Source organism: Spea bombifrons, chromosome 1 (assembly GCF_027358695.1).
Source record: "Spea bombifrons isolate aSpeBom1 chromosome 1, aSpeBom1.2.pri, whole genome shotgun sequence".
In the NCBI taxonomy this organism is placed as follows: domain Eukaryota; kingdom Metazoa; phylum Chordata; class Amphibia; order Anura; family Pelobatidae; genus Spea; species Spea bombifrons.
In genome coordinates this window covers 626,509-649,022 of record NC_071087.1, presented here as the reverse complement: position 1 = coordinate 649,022, position 22,514 = coordinate 626,509, and the positions used below count along the sequence as shown (strand labels likewise).

Sequence of the window (22,514 nt, the reverse complement as noted above, 5' to 3'; positions counted from 1 at the left end):
ACCACAGGACTGGGGTTGTTAGAAGTCCTGCCAAGAGTCTACATGATTCTGGATACTCCATGCCGGCCAAAAAGGAAGCAGAAACCTGAGCAATCCCTATCTGTAAACATGTCTGCCCAAAAGCAGGGTCATATGTCCTATAAGTGTATGCGTGTATCTATGTGGCTGTCCTTTGTGTGTTTCATGTATGTTTGATGGCTGAAATAAAGAATATATGTATAATAAATAAAGAATATATATATTAATATTTACCTCACTCACTTCTTTCCCACAGCCCAACGCCCAGGTATTACAGACATCTCTTGGCTTTTATTTTTACCGTTAATGAGATTAACAATAATCCTTTTTTTTTACGCAACCTGACTCTGGGATACCATGCGCTCGATTCCTGCGGAGATGTGAATAAGGCCATAGACAATGTGTTACGGATATTATCCGGACCCTCTAGGACTGTCCCCAATTACTCCTGCAGGAGTCACGGCAAACTGGCTGGGGTTATTGGAGATCTGTCTTCAGAAACATCCTTACATATCGCCAATATACTGAGCCTGTACGATTACCCACAGGTAGGAGATCTTTTATATTTTAATAAGAAAAATGAAAAAAAGCAGACTAGATGGGCCAACTGCACCTTTTCTGCCATTATTAGCTACATATATGCAACAATCGGCCATAACATTCTGCGCGCTGACAGGTGGAGGCAATAACACGGATAATCTCGTTATCATGGCGCCTGTCAGTGGGGGGATATATTACGCAGAAAGTGAACATTTCATCCTCAAAGTTAATATGTTAGAAGCAGGAAAAATGGGCAAGTGTAAGTATCTGAGCGTCATGGGGCCGAATTGTGACGACTGGGTCAGATCACCTCCAGAACTGCAGCTCTTGTGGGGTGTTCCTGGTCTGCAGGGGTCAGTACCAAAAGGGGCCCAAGGAAGGAAAATCAGTGAACCGGAGTTATGGATGGCCAGGGCTCATTGATGCACGTGGAGAGGATAGGCTGGCCTGTGTGGTTAAATCCAACAGACAGCAAAAAGTTTATGCTGGTTCTAATGGAAAGGTGTCCGAACACAGAAGCGAGAGACAGCGGTGGCCCCTGGTGGAAGTAAAGACAATGAGGACTCACTTCAAAGCAGTAAATCGCTGGATCGGGCCGTGGGGATCTCGAGGTAAGTCCTGACACCAAACAGTCATTCTTGCTGTACTCCTCATTCAAATAACAACCACACAGTGTTTATATTAGACATGCGCATTCGGATTCACACAAACTATATTTTTAATGCAATTTGGCAATTTCATGCATTTCTATGAGTAGGGTCCCCAACAAATCAAACGAAAAAAATGTCAAAACCTCCAGGGCTGATCTGCTGACAAATTATTTTTGTTCTATTTCCACGAAAGAAGAAAGGCGCAGACAGGGCAGGGTGGACAGAGAAGGCTGTGGGGAATGAATAGTGAGAAGACCAAGGAGTACAAGGGTCCTTCAAATTTCATTCAAATTGAAAATGTTAATTGTTGGCGCCATATAAAAGATAATAATAATAAATAATAAATGGCAGAGAACAAAATTTGTAGTCCAAAAATGAATGAATTATGGACCTCATACACAAGTCTAGTTTATATGAAGCCCAAAAAATGAGGGTTGGAACCAAAGATAAAGGCCGATCCAGCTATTTCCAGGTGATAGAGGGAAGCTTCTCCCAAAGCACCAGACGGACCTCTTGAGAGTACAGATTCAACCCAAAACCTTGGAACCTGTTTCCTATGCTCCAGAGATCAGTAAAAGAAAACATAATTCTCCACAAAAATGCAGATAATCTCTCTACGGCTAACCCACTTCTTCTTCACAGTCTATCTGCCATAGCAAATTTATATAGCCATGTATAAAGGCTGTCCATGTTTGGTTCCTTTCCATGTCAGAGACTTCTTTGAACATGTTATATTCTACATACTGGCACTACAGGATTCGGCCTTGAGAAACAGTTAGCCTTTGCTAAAGATCCAACAATTACCCACCTAAGTGCCTCAGTCCCTGCATTGCGTCGCCTGCTCATACCTCTGGTATATTGCGCACACATGGGCTTCAGATACACCATGCCCATATCCCACCTCTGGTTCAACATGGTAAAGCCAATGTCAAAACTCATCCAATCCTCTTGCTACTCCTGGCCTACCCTTTGTCTATTGTTAGTAGCCTGTTAGCTATCCTTCTCTCTCCTTTCTTGAAGAAGTGCTTCCCAATTCCTCTTTTGCTCCTTCATTGCTGCCTCCTTGGTGAAGGCCCCAGTAAACAGGTGGATACAGATGGAATGGGGCTTGTGCCTGCTTCCAATCTACTTCATCTAATCAAGGCTGCTACCCAAGGTGGGCTAATCTGATTTCAAATGATCCTTCTACCTTCTATCTTTTTTTTTTTTTTAAATAAAAAGGATCCCCCTAGGGAAATGCTTGGCCCTTAGAAAGAACCAAACCCGCTTTGAGGGCCCCGCTACCCGCCCCTTAATTTTCCCTCCAATTTCTGAACTTTTCTTCTTCTTCTATTATTATTATTATTATCTTTTATTTATAAAGCACCAACAATTTACGCAGCGCTTAATACAAACAAGACCAGAATTGACAGACTAAAACAAACCGATACATTAGGTGGAGAGACTCGGCTCGCAAGCTTACAATCTTGAGGGAAATGTGGTGACAAACATAAGAAAGGGTAAGAGGTAGTCTGGTGGTTGTATCAGTGACAAGGAAGTTCTAGCAGCTAAGATGGTGCAGCTTCTCTGAAGATGTTTCTTGAATGTTCTGAGGGAGGGTGAATGCTGAAGGTTGAAGGTTCGGTGGAAGTAGATTCCAGAGATATGCGACAGCTCGAGTGAAATCTTGTAGATGGGAAAAGGCAGTGGTAGTAAGTGAGGAGGAGAGCTTTAGCCTATGGGAAGAACGTAGAGATCAAGTAGGAGAGTATTTGCTTATGAGGGCAGAAATGTTATATGTTAATATCAGGAGTTTAAATTAAAGGTAATTGGGAGCCAGTGGGGGGTTTCACAGAGTGGGGAAGCAGAAGAGGAGCGGCGTGCAAGGAAGATAAGCCTAGCAGCAGCATTTAGGACGGACTGCAGAGAGGTCATGCCCCGTTCTGTAGATTTTGCTCCATGGGCTCACTATACATTCTGGCATCTCACTGGCATCTACTCACCTGTTTTTATTTCTATGGTTCCAGATCAGCTACGGAGCGACAGATCCTCTTCTTACAAACAAACAAATATACCGGTCTTTTTTCCAGACCCTTCCGAGTGACCGGGTTCAGTTTGATGCCATTGTAAAACTTCTCAAACATTTTGGGTGGAACTGGGTCGGTATCCTCGCTTCAGATGATGATGTCGGAGAGAGACAGACTCTGGAACTGAAAAACTTGGGTGAAAGACAAGGTGTATGCTTTGAGTTCACACTAAAGATGCCTCCGCCACATCCCCAAGACAGAATAAAAGTAATAGAGAGACAAAAAGTTATCCTTAAGAAAGCGACCTCCAAGATCATTATACTTACTGGGACAGTTTATGGAGAAGGTCTATATTTGTATCTAAAAGAATATCCTATCTTTCAAACCAGGACTTACATTATGCCTGCAAGTTGGAATTTAATCTTACATATGGATAAAAGTCACCAATTTCCTTTTGATGGAGGTTTAGCATTTGCTCGTCCTACTTGTTACCACCAACAACTTCAGAGTTTTCTAGAGAATATCAGTCCATCAAATCGACCCAATGACCTTTTATTGGAATACATACGTTTATTTTATTTCAGATGTTTAACTTCAGACTCTGGTTGGAATAAGTTCATGGCAAGAATTGGGAAAACATCATTAATAAACTGCAGCAGGACGGATACAATCACTAGACTTAGCATGCAGTATTATAACACTAAGACAATTCACACTACATGCCATGTGCTTCAATCCGTCTATGCTATGATTTGGCCTCTCCATTTACTGCTGTTTTACATTTCAGAGAAATTAAAGAGGAATGATAAAACATTATATAAAACTAACTATCAGGTAATGGCATTCAAACAAAAAATATATGACCAAAAGTATGTGGACACCTGACTTTCATACCTATAGCAGCTTGTTGGGCATCCCATTACAAAACCATGGCCATCAATATGGAGTTGCCCCCCCCTTCACTATTCTGTGAAGGCTTTCCACAACATTTTCGAGTGTTCTGTTTGAATTTTGCTCCCATTCAGCCAAAAGAGCATTTTTGATGTCAGTCATTGATGTTGGACTAGAAGGTCTGGCTCACAGTCATCATTGCAATAGTCCAACAGTCTTCGTTATGGTAAAGGTTAGGGCTCCAGGCAGCCAAGTTCAAGTTTTTTCACATCAAACTGGTCAAACCATATCTTTATGGAGCTTGCTTTGTGCACAGGAACACAGTCATGCTGGAATAGAAGATGGGCCTTTCCCAAACTGGGGTCACAAAGTTGGTAGTATACAATGGAGGTCTCAAATGTTTTGCATGTTGTAGCATTAACATTACCATTCAATGCAACTAAAAGTCCAACCTTGAAAGACAGCTCCAGACCATTATTCCTCCCCCACCAAAGTTTACAGCAGGTATTAGGCACTCGTCAAGCCTAGATTTGTCCAGCAGACTTCCAGATATTGAAGCTTGATTGACATACCTGGGAACTTTCTGGTTCTCCGGGTCGCAGGGGCGGTGTCTTGACACCCCCATACCCATTTCCCCTTTAAATGGGGGTGTTTCCCGTGATGTCAGTGGGACTGTCCACCAACGTTAGTGGGCAGTTCTGGACGCGTCCTTCAAGGGAACGCTCCAGGTAGCCGGAGCTCAGAAGTTCCCAGGTATGTTGATTCATCACTCCAGAGAACACATTTCCACTGCTCCAGGGCCCAGTGGAGGTGGCTTTATACCACTGTAGTGCACACTTGGCATTGCGCATGGTGATCTTTGATTTGTGTACAGACCGGTCGCCCATAGAAACCCGTTTCATGAAGCTCCTGAGACACAGTGCCTGCGCTGATGTTGCTTCCGGAGGCAGTTTGGAGCTCTGTGAGTATGCGTGGTCTTCACAATAATAGATCTTACAGCAGATTGGAGCGGATCTAGCAGGGCAGAAATATCACAAACTGACTTGTGGCAAAGGCGGCATCCCCTGACTGGGTCTTGTGTTAAAGGTTCTGAGCTCTTTAGTATTACCGTTGGAGACGGCTGCCTATGGGCTGGGTTTTATACGCCTGTTAGCAACGGGTGCAGCTGAAACACCTAAACTCAATAAGTAGGAGGGGCCTCATACATTTGGTCATATAGTGTATATATTTTTTTTAGATTTTAGATTTTCTGCTGTATAAAAATGTTATATTACTAGTCAGACAATTCTAAAATCATTTGTTCCCATTGCAGGGTTTGAGGAGCACTATGATTTGCTTAGAAATGCCTGTTCCTGGGAATGGTTTGCACCAAAAGAAAAGCAGGAAACTGCATCATAGAACATAGAATGTGACGGCAGATAAGAACCATTCAGCCGTCGAGTCTGCCCATTTTTCCTGATGTGAGGGGTTTAACCCCCTACCAGTCTTTGGTCAGGTCCTATAGTGAGGAAAGCTTTATGTCTGCCCCATGCATGTTTAAATTCATTCACTGTATTAGCCTCCACCACAGCTGCTAGGAGACTGTTCCATTTATCTACTACCTTCTTAGAAAAGTACCGTATTTGCTCGATTATAAGACGAGGTTTTTTTCAGAGCAAATGCTCTGAAAAATACCCCTCGTCTTCTAATCGGGGTTGTCTTCTAATCAGACCTCAAATAGAGGTCTGATTAGGAGACTAAGATCCAGATCCCCCGCACCGCTGCAGGGGACCTGGATCCTCCTGTCGTCGCCCCCCCCCCACACACACACACACTTACCGGTGCTTCCGGAGGTGAAGTTGGCAGCGGGGGTTTGTATGCGTTCGTCGCAAATACCTTCCCCGACTGTCAGAGATCAGAGTTCCAGAGTTCCTGATCTCTGACAGCCGGGGAAGGTATTTGCGACGGACGCATACAAACCCCCGCTGCCAACTCCACCTCCTTCCGGCTGCCGCGGAATGAGACGTCAACCCGCTGCCCCGGCAATACAGCAGGAAATTGGAAGCACCGGTAAGTGTGTGTGTGTGTGTGTGTGTGTGTGTGTGTAGGGCATTTCTGGAATGCCTTACACCCCTATATGCCACTCTGGCACTTAGGGGGTTAAAAGGCATATTATGGGGCAGAGTGGCATATAGGGAGGTATAAGGCATTTCAGGAGGCAGAGTGGCGTTAAGGGGGCATTTAATAGTGCACTCTGCCTCCTGAAATGCCTTATACCTCCCTATATGCCACTCTGCCCCATAATATGCCTTTTAACCCCCTAAATGCCAGAGTGGCATATAGGGGTATAAGGCATTTCTGGAGGCAGAGTGCTCTATATAATGCCTTTTAACTCCCTTAATGCCACTCTGCCTCCTGGAATGCCTTATACCTCCCTATATGCCACTCTGCCCCATAATATGCATTTTAACCCCCTAAATGCCAGAATGGGATATAGGGGTATAAGGCATTTCTGGAGGCAGAGTGGCACATAGGGGGTCAAAAGGCATACCATGGGGCACAGTGGCATATAGAGGGTTAAAAGGCATATCATGGGCCACAGTGCCATATTGGTGTGGCAAGCCTGGGGGCAGATGTGTGTAACTGGGGGACAGGTTGGAAAATACAAGAAATAAAAACAAAAAAAAAATATTTTTCTCAATCATAGCTTTTATTAAAAAAAATAGTTTACATGAATTAACATTTACTGGTAAAACTTTTTTCCTTTAGGGTCGTCTTATATTCAGGCTTTTTCTTTTTTTCCTAAGTTAATATTCAGATTTTGGGGGGTCATCTTATAATCAGGGTCATCTTATAATCGAGCAAATACGGTATTACTTCTTTACATTACATCTAAGCCTCTAGCCGTTAAGTTTTAGACCATGACCTCTTGTTTGAACATTACTCCTCCTGTATTTTGTTAAATCTCTTTAAGTATTTAAATGTTTCTATTGAATCTCCTCTTCTTTCCTCCAAGCCGGACCTATTAAGATCCTTTAATCTTTCCTGATAATTTCTGTCCTGCAGACCACTTTCCATTTTTGTAGCTCCTCTGAACTCTCTCCAATGTGTCGATATCCTTCTGGGGATGGGGTCTCCAGAACTGTACTCATTACCCTAGGTGAGACCTGACCACAGATCTATATAAGTGGCATAATCATATCCCCTTCCTGCCACTAATGCCTCTCCCCGTGCAACCTTGCAGCCGGCTCACTTTTGCAGTTGTTTCATTGCATTGTCTGCTTACCTTTCAGTTGTTACTGACAGAACAGCCCCCAATGCTATATTCTGTGTTGGGGGCTGTTTTTACGTCCCAAGTGCATCATTTTACATTTATGAACATTAAACTGCAGCTGCTGCTCTCTCCCCATTCTTCTAACATTAAACTGCAGCTGCTGCTCTCTCCCCCATTCTTCTAACATTAAACTGCAAAAAAATAAATCAAGTTAGTTTGACAAGATCTTCCTGTAGTAACCCGTGCTGCTTCTGATCATGCAAACAATTTACTTTTTTTTTTTTTACCACCACACCCCCCACAGAGATCTATGATCATAGAGAATACCTTCTATTGGGCCGACCTAGAAAAATATGGAGGACAACATCAGGGGCGTACCTAGAGTATGTGGCACCCCCACACACACACACACACACTTTAAAACTACATAGCTTCTATCACTAGGCAAACATTGATGGGTGTACAGCATAACTGTTATTATAATATACTGAAGCAGTCATTGACAGGGGTACAGCATAACACCTATCACTATATACTGAGGCAGAAATTGACGGTGGTACAGCATAACTGCTATCATTATATACTGAGGCAAACACTGACGGTGGTAAAGCATAACTGTTGTCATTACATACTGCAGCATAACTGCTATCCTTATAAACTGAGGCAAATATTGACAGTGTTCTAGCCCATTACTTTTATTGCATTCATTTGTGTTGCACACAGGTTGCACTATTATTAGTTTTTTTTATCTTTTATGTACATCCCTGATTCTGATCGTCTTTAACCCCAAAGGGGTAAGCTATATCTCCTTATTTGCTTATTCGCTCCACTCACTGTGGAGGGTTACACCACCTCTATTCTCTTTTGCATTATTGTTTTTGTGTGGGACAGCGGGATTCCCACAGAGTGTTGTAGCGATTTGTACACATCTTAGACCTTGCCATTTTACTCTGTGGTACACCATAACTGCTATCATTATATACTGAGGCAAACATTGACGTGGTATAGGATAACTGTTATCATTATATACTGAGGCAAACATTGACGGTGGTACAGCATAACTGTTATCGTTATATACTGAGGCAAACATTAACAGTGGTATAGGATTACTGTTATTACTATATACTGAGGCAGACATTGACAGTGGTATAGGATAACTGTTATCATTATATACTGAGGCACGCACTGATACTGGTACAGCATAACACCTATCACTATATACCGAGGCAAACATTGACGTGGTACAGCATTACACCTATCACTATATACTGAGGCAAATATTGACGGGGGTACAGCCCACACACCTTTAAAAACAAAAAAAACCTTTTATTAAAAGTAAGTAAAACACCAAAACAAAAAAAATCAACAACAATATTAATATTGTTAGCGCCAATCACAATCCTATCATGCTCAGGCATTCCCAGATTCCAGCATATACTGGCTGCCTGGGCATGATAGGAGTGTGATTGCTGTTAGCAATTATATATATATATATATATATATATTTAATATTGTTGTTGATTTTTTTTGTCCAAAATTGAACAGAAAAATTCAATAACAATATATATATATATATATATATAATTGCTAACAGCAATCACACTCCTATCATGCCCAGGCAGCCAGTACATACTGGAACCTGGGCATGATAGGAATGTGATTACAGCCCCCCTATGCCATGCTACCCCGAGCTGCTGAAAACCCCTAATATGTGCATACTGATTATTTTAGACAATGTTGAGAAGAATTCAATTCCATGGTGGCAGTAATATGAAAATGAGCTTTAATGAGAAGGGAGAGTTGGAGAGTTTCTATGAAATAAGGAATTACGTGCAATATCCCAATAAAAGCATCTTACACGCACTTGTCGGGAGCTTCGATGTATCAGCACCAGAAGGAGAACAACTTCTCCTCGATCACAGCCTCATAAGATGGAAAAACCACTCACGGGAGGTCAGTGACATATATGTGACTTATTACCCTGACAAGAATCAGAAACAGGTGTTCCAAATAATATATAACTCACCCTGTGTATATTTCACTAATTAAATGCAATGATAAGGCCTAATCTACATGCCGTGTTATACTGTGTGTGTGTAAGATTGTAGCATGTATAGGGTGTATTGGATAACCGAGAATTTCTTGCACCAATAGGCATCCATTTCTCTTAGGCCGTGTCTGCAGCAAAGAACCTGGTTTCTCATCTCTGTTCAGAAAAGACCAAGACGGTAGAAAAGGAGTCGGATGCCTGAAAAAAAAAGCTTAAAAGTTAATTTAGTAAAAAGTAAAGCATAGCGATCGCTTAAAAACTGCAAAATGGTCCCTGGACGGACAGGGGAGTTTGGTCATCTGTTAGTTGAGGAAATAGCTAAGCTGTCAATAAAAACTCATGTTTTCATTATTGGGAGCTTAAATCTGCCCGATGTCTTTGTGTAAGACTCAATTCTTAGCATGAGTTTATATTCCAATATCTTCTTTTCTTTCCCATTAATTTTGTAACCGGGGCCGCTAACACAAGGGTACAGCTAGAACTTGGCAAAGCCAAGCAGGGGCCCGGCCTTTCTGCTTTCATACCGCAGGAGAAGCATAAGGCAGGATGATGGGAAAAAAGCATGTGCAACAGAGGATCATAAGGTTTGCTTAGGAGAGGATGATGGGTGGAACATGGGCAGAGTAATGGCCAATGACACTTGCACTTTCTTCTCACATTTCCTCCAATCCTGTTTCTTGGTTTTAAGATTCCTCGCTCTCGATGTTCTGAAGACTGTCCTCCTGGCTATAGACAAGTCTGGCACAAAGGAAAGCACACCTGCTGCTTCGACTGTGTCCCGTGCTCCGAAGGAGAGATCTCCAACACAACAGGTGCATAGCAATGTTTTACACACGCCAGAGTTTATTGAGGTGGATCAGCACTATCTGTACCCTTTGCCCATGATGATTTAATGAAAGGTCATATAATTGCTAACAGCAATCACACTCCTTTCATGCCCAGGCATACCCAGATTCCAGCATGTACTGGTTGCCTGGGCATGATAGCAATAACACTCCTATCATGCACAAGCAGCCAATACATGCTGAAACCTGGCTAGCTGCCCCCCTTGTGAATTGATGCTGCCAGCACGGATAAAATGCTGCCCTGCAGGATGGAGTCTGCACGTCGCTGTGCCATGCTCCACCCCACTTACACATCCATGCTATCACACACATATTCATTCATTTACTCATTCACAAACATTAATTCACTCATTCATATACTCATTCACAGATACTCATTCATTCCCTCATACACAAATACTACTCATTCACAGATACTCATTCATTCCCTCAAACACGCATACTTGTTTATACAACCGCCTTACCTGAACTGTTGTTACACTCTGCGCAAACAACTTGCTTTGCAGGAACAAAGCAGAGTCACGTGACTCCGCTGGGTTCCTGCTTTCCCTGGGCAGAACAAGAGACGCTGCTCTGCACAGCCACGCACAGGTAAGCAGCAGGGCTCGTGTGGATGATTATTTTCGGCCGTTTTTCTTTTACTTCGGCATTTTGTTTCAGCCACTGATATTTTGGTGCATCGTTAGCTTGCAGCATTGGTCCACCTTGCTTCCCACATGGTCCACCCCGTGGACCCATACACAAGATAGGTACATCATCTGTGCTCAAAATATCTCCCTGTACTGAGGTCATTAACATCTCTTACATGCAGTCCTTAGTCAAATTTACACAGTTTAGTTAAAATTCCCTAATTAATAAAATACCACCTAGGCCAGGGGCGTCCAACATGCAGCCCGTGGGCCAAATGCGGCCCGCGAGACCTCGAGGTGCGGCCCGCGTAAGATCGGCAGCCAGGGCAACCGATCTTACGCGAGCCGCACCTCAAGCCCTGCTACTTACTTGTGGGAGGGTCTTCTGGACTGCACAGAGGAAGCGGAGTTCACGTGACATCCTACTTCCTCTGTGCTTTACCAGAGAAGGCAGAGGGAGGCCGCGCCCCCTGCTGAAGTCTGTAAGCGGCATCGAGGAGCTGCAGTGCAGGTAAGAGGGTGGGGAGGGTGTTTGAATGAGTGTGTGTGATTGAGGGAATAAATCTGTGAATGAATGATTATATGAATAAATGAGTGTGTGTGTGTGTGATAGCATGGATGTGTAAGTGCTGGAACCTAGGCATGATGGGACTGTGATTGCTGTTAGCAATCACACTCCTATCATGCCAAGTCAGCCAGTACATGCTGAAACATGGCTAGCTGCCCCCCTTGTGTATTGATGCTGCCAGCAGTATGGGGTCTGCACATCACTTACAGCCACCCTGTACCAGTGTGTATTGGCTGACTTGGCATGATAGGAGTGTGATTGCTAACAGCAATCACAGTCCCATCATGCCTAGGTTCCAGCATTTACTGGATGGATGTGTAAGTGCTGGAACCTAGGCATGATGGGACTGTGACTACTGTTAGCAATCACACTCCTATCATGCCAAGTCAGCCAGTACATGCTGAAACCTAGCTAGCTGCCCCCCTTGTGTAGTGATGCTGCCAGCAGTATGAGGTCTGCACATCACTTACAGCCACCCTGTACCAGCATGTACTGGCTGACTTGGCATGATAGGAGTGTGATTGCTAATAGCAATCACAGCGAGCACAGTCCCATCATGCCTAGGTACCAGCATTTACTGGTTGCCTGGGTTGCCAGCATTTACTGGTTGCCAAGTCATATTGCTAATTTTGTCCAATTGTGTGTTACCTACTTTTATTAAAAATGTGAGTTTTTATTATTATTTTTAAAGGTGGGGGTCATTTTCGGTTTTGGCTAAGTGAACCCTGAATGTTTTGGTCCAGAATTTTCATTTTAGTTCATCCCTAGAATAAATCTAGGGAATCCTGAATTTTTTGTCACAGTGAAAAATGAGTGCGGCCCGCGCACGTATACAATTCTGATGAAGTGGCCCACTGCAGAAAAAACTTGGACACCCCTGACCTAGGCAGAGCGCTGTTAGTCTTTAGGAGAAACCGTGTTGAATCTGCTAGGCCCTTATTATATGTGATGCAGGTAGCACTACCCTTGTAGTAATGAAACTAGTAATACCTCCTATAAATTGGCTAATGGGGCAAGTTCTCGGTCATACGGTTGGCTTTTACCTTTGCTAGTTCAGCATCGAGCAAGTTTGACAGGAACCCTACAGTAGACCTCATCTGCTGTGGAACTCACTATAGACGTGTTGGGGAGTAACCCTAACTCAGTGAGCTCTCCAGACAGTCAACAAAACACCATCACAGCTTAATGGGGAATGGGTTCAGCCTCCTAATAGGAAAAGAGAGGATTTTACTAAAGGAAGTTACAGTAACGGGGACGTATTATCCATGACATCACATGGTCCACAACTGGCTTCATTTATAGAAACTGTTTATGTTTTAGTAAAATGTTAAAATATCTTATAGATGGAGAATCTTGCCAGAAATGTCCTGAAAACCAACATCCTAATGAGAAGAAGGATAAATGCGTTCCAAAACCCATTGAATTCTTGTCCTACAAAGAAGATTCAGTTGCATCGGTATTTGGCTCTATATCAGTTTTCATGTCTGTCGTAACCTCCATTATTTTGGGGGTATTTATTTTATACCAGGACACCCCCATTGTCAGAGCTAATAATCAGAACCTCAGCTTCCTCCTCCTGGTCTGCCTCATCCTGAGCTTCCTCTGTGTGTTTCTGTTTCTCGGTCATGCTGCGACAAACTGCTTTTGGGATCCTCTTCTCATTAGCTGTGTCTTCTCTGTTGGCCAAGACCATCATGGTCTGCATCGCTTTCAAAGCCACCAAACCCGGCAGCACTTGGAAGAAATGGATGGGGGTCAAAATACCCAACTGTGTGGTGTTTGTCTGCTCATTTATTCAGGTTGTCATTTGCATCTGCTGGTTGTCTATTTCCCCTCCGTACCAGGAAATGGACACTCACTCCTACCCTGGAAAGATCATTATTCAGTGTAATGAGGGGTCAGTAGTTGCTTTTTACACTGTCCTGGGGTACATGGGCTTCCTGGCCGCTGTGAGTTTCGTTGTCGCTTTCCTGGCCAGGAAATTACCGGACAGTTTTAATGAAGCCAAGTAAATCACCTTCAGCATGCTGGTTTTCTGCAATGTCTGGGTCACTTTTATCCCGGCTTATATGAGCGTCATGGGCAAAAACACTGTGATTGTAGAGATTTTTGCTATATTAGCTTCCAGCGCTGGAATTCTGTGCTGTATATTTTTTCCAAAATGTTATATAATTTTGGTGAAACCGAGCATGAATACAAAGAGACACTTACTAAAAGCGGGTTCTTAGAATGGGCAATGTGCCTGATATTGAGGAAGTAGATTGTTAAGGTCAAAATGGACAATAACTAGCCTGTATATGGATCTAAACGTATTTGACCCACTAGAGATACACTTATCTGCATTAAGACGTTCTTCTGAGAGCGCAAAATAATAAAAAGGACAACACTGCACACAAGCAAACAACCCGACTCCTTCCAAGACCACATTAGATAAGGCAGTTTCACGCATCGTGGGGCTAGTTTCAAGGATATAGGGGCAGTTACATATAAAAGAATGTGAGGGCCTCTTATAGTTCTGAAATAAATAACATCCTTATCTCCTTTTTGGATAAAGCGGAGCCTTAACCAGTGTGTCAGTAGCCTTTATGGTGCACAGCTTCATCAGCAGGTTTCATATGCTTTAACATTCCAGTTTATGCTGAAAAGACCCACTTATTTCGATGTAAAATTTAACCCTATATCCTACATAAGTACTGGCCTGCAGGGCCAGCATGACTGGGCTGACCGTAAATTGCCCAATGTATCTTTTTAGGTGGTAGCCCAATAGGGACCCCCGATTAGGGGATTATGTTAATGTTATCTGTTACCCCTCCCAAGGGGTATTTATTTCCTGCCCACACTCCCTTGTTCTGTTGTGTTCTGGGTATGGCAGGGGGTCCCTCAGGGTCTGGTGTCAGTGCAGGAGTTGGCCATCTGAGGTATGGCAGCCTGGGTGGCATTAGCCGGACGGCTACATGCTGGACTCCCCATAGGATGGCCCCAGGGAGTTAATATCGGTTCTGCTACCGTGGAGGGAGGACGCTTTAACATCGTTTTAGCCGGCGCCAGCATTCCTGTGGGGATCCCGTCCTGGTAAGCTAGGACGTTAATTGTTTAAGCATTTCATTAGGATGTTATTAGCTGGGGCTAATTGCGTGGTATTAGTATATGTTTACATGTTTGTGTATGTCGCAGGTGTTTTAAAAAAATCTGTGACCATTTTAAAATCCAGCAGGTCTCCTTGTCTTTATTGGGTGATAAACAGAATCATATACACAGAATATTATATGAGCTATACTATGTTAGAAAACATATACAAAAGACATCTTGCTATATTAGGTATTTACATCACAAAATGTTATCGTAAATTTATATAGCACATTATGTTTTAATAAATATATACATTTTGCATTATATTATAAATACACAGAATGTGTTATCATGAAGATACCTATAACGTTATGATATAATATACATACATACTGCATTTTGGTAAAATAAATATATGCATTACATTTTTATATCATAAGTGTACATGACTGATTAAAACATCTACATGTCACAATTTTGTAATAATAAATATACGCATCACAATATGCTAAGTGAGATGTCTATACCATACTCTGTTTAAATAAATACATACATTAGATTTTTTATAATATACACAGTGCATTGTGTTATGAAAAAATGTACAAACTTATCATAAATATACACATTATGATATGATATACATACAGATCACATTAGGTTATAATAAATATATATAAATATATATATATATCACATTATGCTATAAGAAATATATGCAGCATATTATCTTACAACAATATACATATAACGTTTTCTTCATTCGTGGACAGTCTTTGGTCTCGTGTCCCACCACTCTGCAGTGCCTGAAGGATTTCTGTTGGCATTACTCTGCCCTGTGGCCCAGTTGGCTGCATCGTCTACAGGTCATGGGCTGACCAGGGTAGAACAGCATGCCTGTAGAGTTTCACAGGGCAAAGCTCTGTGGTAGGTGTTGGAGCCCGTCTGGTGAGGTGGGGTCTGCCCTCAGACGGATCACGAGGGACCAACTTCCTGACCAGAAGCTGTATTGGTTGAGGATCTTGGTCGGTTCGCGTACGATGTGGCAGTATCGTCCCAGGAAAGTTGCCACGTCTTTTCCTGGGGTGTGGGGGTTCCGCATTGAGACCGTCGCGGGTCTCTCCTCCCTGTGGATGGGGCTGTTCCCATAGAAGCGGGAGAGGACCTGGTCCGGTTTCGCTGACCTGAAGGCTTCCCAGAACCTTTTGCAGACAGCGGCTGAAACGAACGTTACGTAGAACACTCCCTTCAAAAACGACTGGACGCTCAGGGTCTCTGCCGGGGTGAAGCCTGCTCCCTCGTGTACTACCTTCTTACTAAAGGTGTCCACGTCCAGGTCAGGGGTGCGGCCCTCCACTTCTTTTAACTTCAGGACCACCGTCTGCCTCATCCAGCTCTCCAGGGATGGTGGGCTCCCTGGGGTCACATCGGGCTGGACTTGGCTTCCGGTGGCCAGGCTGGGTATTGGGGCTTCGGAGGTCTTGGTTGCCATTGGTTCGCTCCTCGTCTGGTCTGGCTGGGAAGGGGTGGAGGACTGAAAAAGAGAAGAGGGAGAGATTAAAAGCACAAGGGAGAAGGGAGGGAGGGCAAAAAGCAGGGGAAGGCACTAAAAAAAGGTCAAAAGGAGGGCAGGGGAAGGCACTACAAAAAGCCAAAAAAAGGAGGGCAGGGGAAGGCACTGAAAAAGGCCAAAAAAGAAGGGCAGGGGAAGGCACTTAAAAATGCCACAAAAGAGGGCAAGGGAAGGCACTAAAAAGGCCATAAAGGAGGGCAGGGGAAGGCACTAAAAAAAGGCCAAAAAGAAGGGAAAAAGGCACTAAAAAAGGCCAAAAGTAGGGGAGAAGACATCCTCAAAAAGTGGGGGAGTCCTTCCCAGCAGTTTCCGAGGGTCATCAAGTCCAAAGGCCGAGGAGCGAACAGACACCACTCACGGACAGCTGTTTTTTTGGCAGCACAAAAATTTGCACGCGATAGCACCGCACATCAGCAGCACCGCATCTACTTGCGGGACCTTACGGCGGGGAAGGAGCGTTGAACTTGTGAAGCGTTTACCCGTTGGCGACTTTAAAGCACGAGCTGGGCAACAGGACTTGGCTATTATTTGATGTCGGTAGGTAGAACGTTTCCATTAAACGCTCATGAAATATAGGCCACATTAACAATCCTTGACGCGGAACAGACGAGGCCATCAAAAAAGCCATCAAACACAATTAAGGCATTATCTGTAGAAAGCTCAACTTCACTACAAGAAGTAACCACTCAGCTTGCGCGTTCCCCCTCCTAACCTGCTCTCGCGAAGGAAGGAACAGTCATCAAAAGCAACAAGCAGCCGCTAGCCACAGCGCTTGACACTCGCTTCGCGCTCAGGGGAACGCACGTGAGCTCTTCATCATGGTTACCGAGCCTGACCACTTCCGAGCACATTTCTCCGGTCGGGCACTATAGAAATGATCCCTGAAAGTAAAGTCTTGATGTCCGCCCTGTGAGGGACACCGTCCCACCAAAAGGCATCGCTATATAGCTTGCAGCGACAAACTAAAGCTAAGACATTCGCACAACACCGAAAGAGAAGAAGACTTTGCAATGCATGAATCTTATGAAAACAAACAAAAAAAAACAGTTCGTAACGCTTTTCTTAGAAGTCAATGCGTGAAGTAGGCTAGACTGAGTTTATTCAACCACTGAACATACATTACACCCAAGGCAGGCTGCGAGGCAGCGCAGAGCGGCAACATCAGCAGCTTGACCGAGGACGCTCTGTGATGGCGTTTTTGCATGCTTTGGAAAAGCAAGAAGAAAAAAAACCAGAGAAGCGTCAGTGATGAGACCACACGTTTAACATTTAAGCCCTCCCAGGGGTGGGGCTTATGCAGATATATTGTCTCAGACGCAGGAGCAACACCTGATCAGGCCACAAGAGTCTGGGGCGGTACCTTTTTCCCTAACAATAACGGAGGCGGTTCCTGGCAAAGCACAAAGCGTCATTAACACAAGAGGCGAGGCGGCGCGTGCTTCTGGAAGGGCAAGCCCTGGTGCGAGTTCCCGGCAAGACCGGAAAGAAAAGTGAATGGCGGGTGAGGAAGTTCCTCAGCGGCGGTAATGAGTTTGAAGAGCATCAGAAAAGACAGAGTGAAGAAGCTTCCTCCCAGCCTAGGAGGTGCTGAGCGCAGGCTGTGTTTGAAGCGGCAAAGCCAGCTAACCCAATGGATGAATAGACGGGAAGAGGCAGAGACATTCCTTAAGCCGCTGAGTAGCCCCCTTAGAAGATAGTGGCAAGGGCCACGCCTCGAGAACCACCAGGACATAGCGGTACACGGTACAGCTCACAGGCAGGACAAGATCCAGCTAGCAGCTAAGATACCGCTTTGGGCTCTATCATTGAAACAGGATGATCAGGGGAAAGCGCGAACGCAGTCCCCCACTACCAGAAACTAAGCAGTCGAGCTTCCCACATTTGGGAAAATCGCAGGGTTTAGCAGAGCCAGAGTGCAATGGCTGAGCCTCACCGTGGAAGAACCCCCTTCATGACAAGAGCATCATCTCCACCAGGTAAATATGCGTTGCAATAGAAGATGGTGGGGGGCGCCACTTCCACACCCCTCGCTAAAGTCGTGGTGGGGGTTTCGGCTCTAACACTTAGCTCTGTGAAGAACAGCTGCTTGGACAATGTGCCTGCACACAGGAAATTCCTCATTGTTGCCCTTCAGGGAAAAATCTTCCTGTGTTAAGCTGCGCTTGTAAAATCCAGCATTCCCAGAGTACTTTGCAGCATAAAAATTTGCATGCGGTAGCACCGCCCATCAGCGGCACCGCATCTGCTTGTGGGACCTTGCGGCGGGGAAGGAGCGTTAAACTTGTGAAGCGATTACCCGTTGGCGACCATAAAGCACGAGCCGGGCAACAGGACTTGACTATTATTTGATGTTGGTGCGTAGAACGTTTCCATTAAAGGCTCATGAAATATAGGCAACATTAAGCCCCTCGCGAGGTGTCTATCCTGTGAATATTATGAAAAGAACTAAATGCGTGAAATAGGCTAGATTGAGTTTATTCAACCACTGAACATACATTACATCCAAGGCAGACTGTGACGCAACGCAAGAACGACAACATCAGCAGCTTGACCCAGGACGCTCTGTGATGGAGTCCACCGGAAGCAGAAAGCCATGAAGAAGGAAAAAAAAACAACCAGTGTAAGCTCTCCCAGGGGTGGGGCTTATGCAGGTATATTGTCTCAGACGCAGGAGCAACACCTGATCAGGCCGCAAGAGTGTGGGGTGGCACCCTTTTCCCTAACCATAACGGAGGCGGTTCCTGGCAAAGCACAAAGCGTCATTAATACAAGAGGCGAGGCACCACGTACTTCTGGAAGGGCAAGCCTCCATGTGAGCTCCCGGCAAGACTGGAAAAAAACCTGAACGGCGGGAGAGGAAGTTCCTCGGCGGCGGTCGTGAGCGTTTGAAGAGCATCAGAAGGGACAGAGCGAAGGAGCTTCCTCCCAGCCTAGGAGGCACCGAGTGCAGGCTGTGTTTGAAGCAGCAAAGCCAGCTAACCCAACGGATGAATAGACGGGAAGAGGCAGAGGCACCCCGTAAGCTGCTAAGTAGCCCCCTTAGGAGATAGCGGCAAAGGCCACGCCTCGAGAACCACCAGGACATAGTGGTACACGGCACAGCTCACCAGCAGGACAAGACCCAGTCAGCAGCCAAGACACCGCCGCGGGATCTATCGTTAAACTGGGACGGTCGGGGAAAGCACGCACACAGCCCCCCACTACCAGAAAACATGCAGTCAAGGTTCCCGCGTTTGGGGAGATCGCAGGGGTCAGCACAGCCAGAGTGCAACAGCTGAGCCTCACCCTAGGAGAACCCCCCTTCATGATCAGGGTATCTCCCCTGCCAAATAAGTATGAGTTACAATAGAAGATGGTGGGGGCGCCACTTCCACACCCCTCGCTAAAGTCGTGGTGGGAGATTCTGCGCTATGAAAAACAGCTGCTTGGACAATGTGCCTGCACACAGGAAATTCCTCATTGTTGCCGAAGAAGCCAACAAACACAATTAAGGCTTTATCTGTAGAAAGCTCAACTTCACTACGAGAAGTAACCACTCAGCTTGCACATTCCCCCTCCTAACCTGCTCTCGCGAAGGAAGGAACAGTCATCAAAAGCAACAAGCAGCCGTTAGCCACAGCGCTTGACACTCGCTTCGCGCTCAGGGGAACGCACGTGAGCTCTTCATCATGGTTACCGAGCCTGACCACTTCCGAGCACGTTTCTCCGGTCGGGCACTATAGAAACAATCCCTGAAAGTATAATCTTGACGTCCGCCCTGCGAGTGACACCGTCCCACCAAAAGGCATCGCTATATAGCTTGCAGCGACAAACTAAAGCTAAGACATTCGCACAACACCGAAAGAGAAGAAGACTTTGCAATGCATGAATCTTATGAAAACAGACAAAAAAAAAAACAATTCGTAACGCTTTTCTTAGAACTCAATGCGTGAAATAGGCTAGACTGAGTTTATTCAACCACTGAACATACATTACACCCAAGGCAGGCTGCGACGCAGTGCAGAACCGCAACATCAGCAGCTTGACCAAGGACGCTCTGTGACGGCGTTTGTGACGGGACCGACCTGTACCCTGACTGGGCACTCCCGCCAACCGTTGCTTCCTCCTTCCAGGACACCAAGAAGTAACCCCTTCAGCGCCAGACAAAACCAGCGTTGTAGATAGAAGGGGGGCGTGGCTGCACCAGAGCAGCGTTGGCACTGTGGCTATCCGAAGCTTACACAGCATGGCTATTGTCCTGAAAAGGACAATAAAGGATCATAGCAGCCCACCCAAGCATCAGACAACACTCATGTTGAGGTGAAAACAGGACTCATTTATTTAAACCAAATACAGAGCTATTTATACCCAAGTAAGAAAAGGGGCAAGACAAATATCACATGATCTAATTATCATGTCAGGAAGGAAGTAATTAGATCAAATCCTGCAACACAATATCCGGGGGAAGGACAGGATGACACGAGACATAAATAATTACATTAACTGGGGATGTAGACGTGGAATGACGATAGACATATAATTGGCTTGAGACAGACAATGACCAGGACACAGAGATAACAGGAGCTCACAGGGTTAACAGCTACCTGTTATGTAATTGATAATTAGGTATGCAGCAGTGACACCTAGTCATACCTACAGGGGGTCTTAAGACAAGGGCTAACACACAATAACAGGGGAAACACTTCACACCGATACAATTAACAATGCACAGACAATCAGCCTTCTTCCTACCACAGGATGTCCAGCAGACGTTACAGTTCTGAGACTCTGAGTTCTAAAACATGGGGTACATCAGCAGAAACTGAACCCCTGTATCCACACACAGAAGTCTCTACAAGGCCTAGGCCCAGTGGCGTCTCCAGCTTTCATATTTAGGGGGGGCACATGGGGGGCCAGGGATCAAAGTAGGGGGGCCAATTATAAAACGGTACATATACACTATATATATATATATATATATATACACACACACACACACACACACACACACACACGTTAGACAGCATTTTTACCTGCATAATATGCACTTATCTCTTTGAAGTAAAGACCGTGATTGAAATATGATTTCAAAATAACAGCTAAACTGGCAGTTATTTTTCATTCTTTAATATTAGCCCCTGCTGACAATATATATAAATATTAGACCCTGCTGCCGATATATAGAAATATTACACCCTGCTTCCGATATATATTAATATTAACCCCTGCTGCGGATATATATTGATATTAGCCCCTGCTGCGGATATATACCTATATTATACCGTGCTGCCGATATACATAAAAATTATACCCTGCTGCCGATATATATTAATATTAGCCCCTACTGCCGATATATATTATTAGTCCCTGCAGCCAATATATATAAATATTAGACCCTGCTGACATTATATATAAATATTACACCCTGCTTCCGATATATATTAATATTTGACCCTGCTGCCTATATATATTAATATTAGCCCCTACTGCCAATATATATTATTAGTCCCTGCAGCCAATATATATAATTAGCCCCTGCCGCCAGTATATATTAATATTAGCCCCTACTGCCAATATATATTATTAGTCCCTGCAGCCAATATATATATAATTAGCCCCTGCAGCCAATATATAAAAATATTAGCCCCTGCTGCCGATATATACCGTATTTGCTCGATTATAAGACGAGGTTTTTTTCAGAAAAATACCCCTTGTCTTCTAATCGGGGTCGTCTTCTAATCCAGGGCTTGACAAATTTGTTGTGAATCTAGGCGCCAGGTAAAAAAGTTAGGAGCCAGGATTTTTTTAAACTAACAGTTGGTCAGGAGGGATCTGATCATCATCAGCCCACTTACTAAACTCACAGAGCTTGACCTGGAAGCACCCTGGACTTTCAGGTCAGTGCTGTTTGTTTTTTTTTTTTTAAATACATTTTTTTCATTTTTTTAACTCTTTCGATGCTGATGCTCCATTGGAGCACAGCATTGACAGATATTTAGTCCCCACAAGCTTGTGGGGACAAATGTTAACCCCTGCAATGCCACGAATGTGTCATACACAATTGTGGCATTGAAGGGATTAACGCTGCACTGTCGCTCTCAGGGAGCGATCAGGCAGCAGGGGGGTGTTCTGTCAGGTCTCCACACTCATGTGGAGACCGAAGAACCCTCTCCCCTGTCCCTGAAGCTGCCTGTGGCAGCTGGGACTCAATTGCTGGTCTATGGACCAGCCATTGCAGAGGGAGTCTCTTTGATGACTGCTGTAGGCTTCCATACCTACAGGAGTCATCAAAGGGCTTGTGGGGGCTCGTTTTTGCTGTTGCTGGTCAGACCACCAGCAGCAAAGCCCCCAAAACAGGAATTAACCCCTAAATGCCGCGATCGCGGCATTGAAGGGGTTAACGCTGCGCTGTCGCCCCCACGCTGGGGGGTGTTGGGTGAGGTCCC

At 44.7% G+C, this 22,514-nt stretch overlaps 4 non-coding genes and 1 pseudogene across 4 annotated transcripts; 1 reads left to right on the top strand and 4 right to left on the bottom strand.

Moving 5' to 3' along the window:
* The first annotated feature begins 834 nt into the window (after nucleotides 1–834).
* LOC128464793 (vomeronasal type-2 receptor 26-like) lies at nucleotides 835–13,851 on the top strand (annotated as a pseudogene).
* Nucleotides 13,852–16,770: 2,919 nt separating this feature from the next.
* Nucleotides 16,771–16,986, bottom strand: LOC128468772 (small nucleolar RNA U3). Its single transcript, XR_008345897.1, has one exon. It is a non-coding gene; the product is annotated as a small nucleolar RNA U3 (small nucleolar RNA).
* Nucleotides 16,987–17,909: 923 nt separating this feature from the next.
* On the bottom strand, nucleotides 17,910–18,073 carry LOC128468718 (U1 spliceosomal RNA). The gene has a single exon (XR_008345893.1). It is a non-coding gene; the product is annotated as a U1 spliceosomal RNA (small nuclear RNA).
* A 1,188-nt stretch (nucleotides 18,074–19,261) lies between these two features.
* Nucleotides 19,262–19,426, bottom strand: LOC128468721 (U1 spliceosomal RNA). Its single transcript, XR_008345894.1, has one exon. It is a non-coding gene; the product is annotated as a U1 spliceosomal RNA (small nuclear RNA).
* Nucleotides 19,427–19,620: 194 nt separating this feature from the next.
* LOC128468777 (small nucleolar RNA U3) lies at nucleotides 19,621–19,836 on the bottom strand. Its single transcript, XR_008345898.1, has one exon. It is a non-coding gene; the product is annotated as a small nucleolar RNA U3 (small nucleolar RNA).
* Between the last annotated feature and the right edge of the window lie 2,678 nt (nucleotides 19,837–22,514).